Raw genomic sequence first — 8,479 nt, 5'->3', positions numbered from 1 at the left:
TGTTCCTAGAGGCAGAAGATAGCTAGAATCTCACCTTTCATTCCCTGCTAACTGAGAGAGCTGAGAGTATTTGTGAGAGTCTATGATCTTTGAAGCTAAGGTCTCCCTCACTCTGCATATTCGGCAAATTACTTTGTCAAAACATATTCTCCCCTTCCCCACCCAGGTTCCTGGACAATGCCCTCTGACAGATGAATGGCACAACTAGGATGCAGGGGAGAGGGATGGAGAAAGTGGAGGGGGGAGGAAGGAATGGACAGAAAGGAATAAAGAGAGAGAAAGCTGGAAGGCAAATTCTGTTCCCAGAATTCCCTGGGCTGAGCGATATCAGTCAATCTCAGGACTAATTCGTGTCAAGGCTCGTCTCCTATCTCCTTCCCAGCTCCAGTGGATGCTGATAAAATTGAAGTAGAAATGAAGTCAAATGCACAGGAGAATACGAACAACAATGGGAATGGGGAGTGAAGGGGAGAAGGCTCTCAGTCCTAATACACTAGGGGCATGGCCTAGAAGCCTCCTGACCTTGATGCTGCCCTTGGAATGGTGCTGGGTTGGGTAAGTTGAAGGGAAGAAACAGAGAAATGATGCCAAGGTGAGGTGAGGGGGCTGGGAGTGGAAGAAAGAGAGAGAGATTTCATGACAAAATGTCAATTCCCAATTCTGCCTCAACCCCTCAGAGTTTGCTTCTTATTTAACCTGTCCTAGCCCAGGAGTCTACTATAAAAAAGATAATTGTTAATAGTTTGCCTTTCTTCTTTTGAAAACTTTGTGTCCTTTGCACACTATCTATTAGTGGATGGCTCTTTGTCTTACATGTTTGCATCATTTCTTGATATATCTTAGATATCAGACTTTTATCAGAGATATTTGATACCAACATATTTTCCAATCAAGAATTTATTGTCGTACTCTAGCTGCATTGATTTTACTTGTGCAAAGGCTTAAATTTTTTTTAAAAATGTAACTAATATTGTCTTTTTTGAGAGAAGTGTTAGATAATGTTCCCATCAGGAATGTGAGGCTAAAAGGCTTGGGAGAGAAACATTCTACAAGGGTTTCAAGTAAGCCAGTGCATAGCAAATACAGTCTATTCTAGATTCTCCATGTTGGTGGAAGAATACAATGAATTTCTAGTAGCATGTATTATAATAACAATTCATATTTATAGTTCTCGAAGGCTAATTCACAACCTTATTTTACAGATGAGAAAACAGCGGCTCTGAGAAGCCAATCAACTTACTGGTGATCACAAAACTAATAAATGTCTTGGGCTACATTAAGAGGGGCATACTCTTGAGGCATGAGAAGGTGATAATCCTCCTGTACTCTGTCCTTGTCAGACACCATCTGGAGTACTGTGTTCAGCCACTCAACAAGTATTTATTAAGCATGCCCCAGGCATTGTGCTAAGTCTTAAAGATACAAAGAAAGGCAAAAGCATGGTTCTTGCCCCCAAGGGGATCACGGTTAAGTCTGGGAGAAAGCATGAAAACAATTATGTACATGTAATATAGAGAGAGTAGATGAAGGTTACTCTCAGAGGTTTGAGCTGAGTTTTGAAGGAAGCTGGGGAAGCCAGTAGGGAGAGGTCAGGAGGTGGGGGACAAACATTGAAAAGCAATGGAATTGAGAGAGAGTATCATCAAAAAAGAGAAAAGTGTTACTGGAAGAGAGTAAAAGAGTAAGAAGGTTAGAAAGCTTGGGAGGGATCAGGTTGAAAAAAAATGTAAATATCAGAGGGTTTTGTATTTTGTCATGGAGGTGATAGGGAGTCTCTCCTATCTGTAGCTCCAAGAAGCTGTAGCATGCACCCCAGCCGCACCTTGGTAAAACTGTCTCAGTAAAAAGGCTAACTGACAGGTCTTACACCCATCAGAGAGTTGGGGGGATGTCTAACTCCAGGACTTTCTGGGCAGAATGGATGGGTGAGAACAATTTGTTCCAACTGCCATGAAGGTGGCTGAAGCAGGTGCTATAGAGTGCTTAGAGCTTGGTCAGACATTGAAGATGCTAAGGCCATTTGCTGAATCCTGAGCCACTGGGATATCTTGATTTTTGTCTTGCCACTGGATTCCAAAGACTCTGGAAGAGGGTGAAGCTGATAACTTTGTGTAACTCTGCCTCACTGAAATCCAATTTATTCATGAGTCAAGATATCGCCCTGTTATATCATTGGTCCTCTTGGAAAATAAAGGATGAACAACAAAGGAATCACTGGAGTTTATTGAATAGGAGGGTAGCATGGTCAGATCTGCCCTTTAGGTAAATCATGGCAATTAGGTAGAAGGTGAATTAGAGTGGGATGAGGCTTGAAGCAGGGAAACAGATTTGAAGGTTATAGAAATAGTTTTGACTTGAGGTGATGAGAGCTAGCCCCAGAGTGATAGTGAGTGGAGGGAAAGTGACATATAATGAGAGATGTTTTGAAAGAACAAACAAGAAGATGAGTGTGGGAGAGGACCCAAGGGCACTGAAATTGTCAGTGTTATTGACTAGGAAGATGGTGGTGCTCTTGGGAGTAATAGAAACATTGGGAAGAGGGGAAGGTTTGGGGAAAAAGATGATGATTTCTATTTGGATATGTTGAGTTGGAGATGTCTATGAGACATCAAGTTCAAGATATCCAAAAGGCAGTTGGTGACAGGAGACTTGTGGTCAGGAGAATGCTTAGGACTGAATATGTAGATCTGGGAATCATTTTCAAAGAGATGCTCATTGAACTCATGGGAGCTGATGAGGAGAAGAGAAAGCAGGACAGAGATTTGGGGGACACTTATAGCTAATAGTGTGACATAATGGAAAAACCAGAAAAGGAGACTGAGAGGGAGAAGTCAGGTAGATAGGAGAACCAGGAGAAAACTCTTATCATGAAAACTTAGAGAGGAGAGAGTATCAAGGAGGAGGAGAAGATGATTAATAGTGTCAAAGGCTGAGGGAAAGTCAAGAAGAATAAGACTGAGAAAAGGTCATTAGACTTAGCAATGATGAGATCATTAGTAACTTTGGAGAGACCAGTTTCAGATTACTATACTGGAAGTTAGATTGAGAGTGAGAGTGAGAGCAAAGGAAGTAGGGAAACCGAATGTATATGACTTATTCTTAATGGGTTTAGCCAAGAGCTAGCAGGGATGGCAGAAACAAGTGTTTTGTTAATTTGTTTTGAAGGAAAGGGGAGTCATGAGAGTGTTGTAGGCTGGAGGGAAGGACTTAATTTGGGAGATATTGAAAATTACAGAGAAAGTGGGGATGATAGAGGGGTCATTCTGCTAGAGAAGACAGGATTGGATGGGATGAAGGAAGCAAGTAGGAAGGTTTGCCTTGACAAGGTCAGGGGTGAAGGAAGAAATAAGGAGGGAAGACATCTGAATGATGTGGAATGAGGAAGAAAGAATATGGAGGTCCCATCAAATGGCTTCGATTTTTTTCGGGGAAGTATGAAAAATGTGAGGCAAACTCCCCAGCTGAGAGGATGAGGGGCACTACTCTCTCCTCTCTCAGCTTTCATTTTATTTCATTATATTATTCTCTTTTGGCTCTCCTTCTACATGATTGCTCCTTCTGAGCCTCATTTATTGAAACACTGACTCTAGGTGTCTCTCTCATGATTCCTGGGGAAGTTTGAGGAGGGATGGAAAGATGTGGCATAGCCACAGTGGTAAGTGAGATAGTAAATCAATTATTGAGGTGTAAAAGGATTGTCTTGCAACACTGAGGGCCCAGTTGACATTACATAACATAAATTTACATGTTTTTGTATGAGATTCCATAACATTAATTTGTTGACTTGGTAATTTTTGCTGGCACCGTTCATTCGCACATGAATAGGGGGAGAAAAAGGTAGTAGAGGATGAGAATAATCTAAGGTTGCTGATTGTCTTTAGGACAAGGGGAGTTAGAGGATAGTGTAGACTTGAACCGTTTCACCAAGGGGTTGAGATGGGGAAGGGAGGACAGTACAGCCAATGTAGGGGTGACAGCTTGGGAAAGAACGGAGGGGTGGAGGATTCAATGAGGATAAAGTCAAAGCTAGAAGTTGTAAGGCAGAGGAAAAGAAGGAATGATCAAAGGTTATGATAAGATAAAGGAACTTCAGGGGTCATTAACATGAAAGTGGAATGGTATTTTGAAGGACCTTCATAAGCTAGACAATGTCCGGAGGAGGGCTACCAGTATGGTAAGGGCCTTGAGTGCAAGTACTGTTAGACTCACTTGGAGGAACTGGGCATATTAGCCTAGAGAAAAGAAGACTTGAGGAGCATGAAAACTGTCTTAAAGTATTTGGAGGGAAAATAGATGGAGAAAGGATTAGACTTGTTCTTTTTCTCTCCAGAAGGCAAAACTAAGAGCAATGCATAGGAAATATATAGAGGCAAATTTAGTCTTCAAGTTTTCTTTATCTTGAAAATAGAGAGAACAATCCCTATAGAAGAATAAAATGAGATAACCAGGAGAATATAAGTTCCCTGAGAGCAGAGATGATTTCATTCCTCCCTAGCACCTAGCACCTGGCATATTTTGTTATTGTTTAGTGGTCTCAGTCATGTCTGACTCTATGTAATCCCATTTGGGGTTTTCTTGGTGAAGATACTGGAGTGGTTTACCATTTCCTTTTCCAGCTCATTTTACAGAAAACTGAAGTAAATAGGGTTAAGTGACTTGCTCAGGATCACACAGCTAGTAAGTGGCTGAGGCTGGATTTGAACTCAGGTCTTCCTGACTCCAGGCCCAGTGCTTTATCCACTGACCCACCTAGCTGTCACTGCCTGGCATATAGTAAGCTTAATTAAATGTTTGTTGATTGATTGTTTGACAACCTGAGTAATGAGGCTTTTAAAAAAAGCTTTTCAAGAAAAAGGCTAAAGAATGGGAAAGGGTTATCACTACTACTGTTTTTTATCATTCAGGTCAATCTGTCATTAAGTAAGCCTTAGGGAACAGGACAGACCATGCTGACCAAGTACATTACCATACTCTCCAGTGACAGGACAGGGACTTAGAAGTCCCACCTTCTGAACTGGATCATAGATCATAGGATTGTAGATTTAGAGGGGGAAGAGACTACTGAGATCATCTGCTTCAACTCCTTCATTTTATAGCTGAGGAAACTGAGGCCCAGAAAAATTGAATATCTTGCCCAGGGTCACAAAGATATTGTTGGCAGATTCGGGATTCAAACTCAGGTCAGGTCACTCCAGGTTTAGCACCACTCCACAGATAGATTCTAGTTAGGGAAATATCTAACTAGGCTATGCAGATCTCCTGAAGTCTGACTGTGATGCCTTGTCTTGCTGTTTTCAAAGATTTTGCCAGTGGATCCCCAGGCTTCTGCCCAGTGTGAAGGTTCTAAATACAGGGCTGGGGATGGATTTTGGGTCTGGTGCCTGAGAAACATCCATACTAAGTCTGAAGGGACTTATCACCAGGTTGGTTGCAGGAGAATGAATGTTTTGGCCCAAACCATTATCAAGGACTATTGACCAAGTTACAGGGGAACTGAAGAGGGAGTACAGATGCTGGTAAAATGACAGCCCCTTGAAGTGATAAACAATAGTCAGCATTTCAAGAATGCTTGCTATAAAGTTTGCAAAGCACTTTACAGGTACCCAAGGATCTGTGATTCCAAATACTTGAAAGACTCCTAGGATGGGAACTTTTTTTGATGACACATTTGGAAATAGGCTATGACTTAGATAAGTCCTAGATAGTTGCTAGCTAGGCAGCTAAGTGGTGTAATGGATAGAGCACTGAGCCTGGAGTCAGGCATGAGTTCAAATCTAGCCTCAGACACTTATTAGCTGTGTTACTCTGGGCAAGTCACTTAACTGTATTTGCCTCTGTTTTCTCATCTGTCAAATGAGCTGGAGAAGGAAATGGCCAAACCACTTTGCAAAGAAAGCCTCAAATGGGATCACTAAGAGTCGCACATGACAGAATTGATTGAACAAGTTGCCAGAGGCACAGAAAGGTTTATTCAAGGCTGCTTAGCTAATAAGTGTCACAAGTGAAATTTGAACCCAGGACTGCCTGACTCCAAGCCACTGACTCTATCCACTACACCATGTTGCCCTCTTCATCCACTGAAATATTGAATAACTGGAACTTCTTCAGGCACTGACTTGACAACTAGGTTTACAGACAGAATATATTACTATCACAAGAACTCTTAGAGACCACCTAGTATAGGACCCCTGGTAAAGTCTATGGACCTCTTCTCACATTCATGTGTTTAAATAAATAAAATAAAACATATAGAATTACAAAGGAAAGCATTTACAGTATTAAAATATTTTTAGAAGTTCACCCCAAATCAAGATCCCCTGATTCAAGAAAATTAGTTTTTTCTTCAATTAATTATACTTTATTGATGTCATTTATCTTTACATTAGTCATTCCCCAGCATACATCCTAAAGTAGGACTTCTTAACCTTTTTGTGTGTGTCATGTATGTCTTTGGTAATCTGTGGAAACATGTGGACAGAACTTTTCTCAGAAAAATGCTTTTAAATGCATAACATAAGATATATGAGATTTAAAGGGAAACAAATTATATTGAAATACAGTTATCAATTCTTTTAAGTGAATTCATGAACCCCAGGTTAAGAACCCCTGATCTAGTCCAAATGTCTCATTTTACAGAGGGGGAAATTAAGGCCAAGAGAAGGGAAATGATTTATACTCCTTGTCCTTCTGTTCCTGTCTTTGCTTTAGATTCATGCACAGAACTACCTTGCTGTTTGTGTAGAGGATTCTGGGATGTTTCTGCTAAGTGGGGCAGGTAGATCATTACGATTTATTGGTCTGTTATGTTTCTTTTCCAGGGCCTCTCAAATTGGTTATTTTCTAAGATGGTCTTGTGTGTATTCTAGGAATGGAGTACTGCATTAATTTCTTTATCAGCCCACATTGTAGGGCTGACTGCTGGTGTATGGCTCAGTGGTGGCAAATCCTTTCATGCCACACCCAAGTGTTTTACAAGCTGTAATTATTTACTTTCAGCTGTTAATACTGGACTTATTAAGCTGGAGTTTTATTATTTGGGAAAGCCTCCTTCGTGTCAGGGGGCAGGGCAAACATTTGGATATGACCACATCCTCTATGTCCTTTCCCAGTTTGACTATGGAGAATGATGTTTCAGGGTAGCCAATTTGACTCACGATGTATAGGAATTTACTTAATAATTCTGAGGCAAATTTTAGAAGCAGAGAATGTTAGACCTAGAAGGGACCTTGAAGATTACCTAGTCTGGTCCTTCCATGTTACAGGGAAGGACACAGATGGCCAGAGAAGAGAAATGAAAAATTACTTGCTCAAGGTCATGTAGGGAGCTAAAGCCAGAACCAGGATAGTAATAATAATGTCAATTTTGGCGATGATGACATTAACAATAATGATAAATAGAAGTGTTATAAGAAGAAATTTGAGGTGTGGATAGAAGGCTGGCATTGTCCAGGAAAACTTGGGTTCAAGTCCTAGTCTGACTCCTACTTATTGGGTTACCCTGGGCAAGTTACTTTATCCTTCAGTGCCCTGGCAACTCTTTTTTTTTTGAGGGGAAAGACAAGGCAATTGGGGTTAAGTGACTTGCCCAAGGTCACACAGTTAGTAAGTATTTCAAGTGTTTGAGGCTGGATTTGAATACAGGTCCTCCTGACTCCAGGGCAGGTGCTCTATTCACTGTGCCTCCTAGCTGCGAGGTCTGCCCCCCTCCCCCCCCAACTCTTTAAGACTATATTGTCACACAAATTGCTGATCTCCATTGGTGGAGGGAGTTACCATACTAGGAGTTTCCCACACCAAAGAAATCTCAGTTCTGGACCCAACAATAATAACTCAGATATAGAGTCCTTTAAGCATTATAGAATATTTTCCTCAAAATAATCCCATGAGGTAAGTAGTCTATATGTATTATCCCCATTTTAAAAATACAAGAATTGAGGCTCTGAGAAGTTTTAAGTAACTGCCTAGGGTAGCACACCCAGTATGTGTCAGAACTGGAAAGTTGTGGAATTTTTCGCCCATACAAAGTATATTTCTTTATTAGCCATGTTACCAAAAAAAAAAAAAAAGGTAAGACAAACAAAATTTTAAAAAATCCTTCAATAAGAATTCATCAATTTTTCTTTGGCAGTAGATAGCATTTTCCATCATGAGTCCTTTGGAGTTGTATTTTTTTTAAGGTAAATGGAGTTAAGTGACTTGCCCAGGGTCACACAGCCAGTAAGTGTTGAGGCTGGATTTGAATTCACATCCTCCTGACTCCAGGGCTGGTGTTCTGTCCACTTGTAGCAGCAAGCATCCCAGGGTTGCTGCCAACACAGGTTCTTAGATCTGCTTTGATAAAGGAAAGCAACTCAAAATGGGTTAACAAGCTTACTTTAATCAAACATATCGTTTACCTCCTTCAGGGGAAAAAGGTCAGCACCCTGAACTTTAGAGTATACAGGCAGAATTATCAAGACAGAGAAACAGATCAAGTAGA

At 40.9% G+C, this 8,479-nt stretch overlaps 1 long non-coding RNA gene across 1 annotated transcript in view; it reads left to right on the top strand.

Annotated features, from left to right (window-relative positions):
• Nucleotides 1-361: 361 nt before the first annotated feature.
• The window catches only part of LOC138153652 (uncharacterized), a 38,656-nt gene continuing 30,538 nt past the window's right edge, over nucleotides 362-8,479 (top strand). The window contains exon 1 of the long non-coding RNA XR_011166423.1: nucleotides 362-555. This is a non-coding gene — a long non-coding RNA (uncharacterized lncRNA). The remainder of the gene's footprint in view (nucleotides 556-8,479) is intronic.

Source organism: Petaurus breviceps, unplaced genomic scaffold (genome assembly GCF_028583685.1).
Source record: "Petaurus breviceps papuanus isolate PSGF00001 unplaced genomic scaffold, PetGlider_PUasm1.0 91023, whole genome shotgun sequence".
NCBI classification, from domain to species: domain Eukaryota; kingdom Metazoa; phylum Chordata; class Mammalia; order Diprotodontia; family Petauridae; genus Petaurus; species Petaurus breviceps.
Note: the sequence above shows the minus strand (reverse complement) of the source record. Positions and strands in the feature narration are given on the sequence as shown.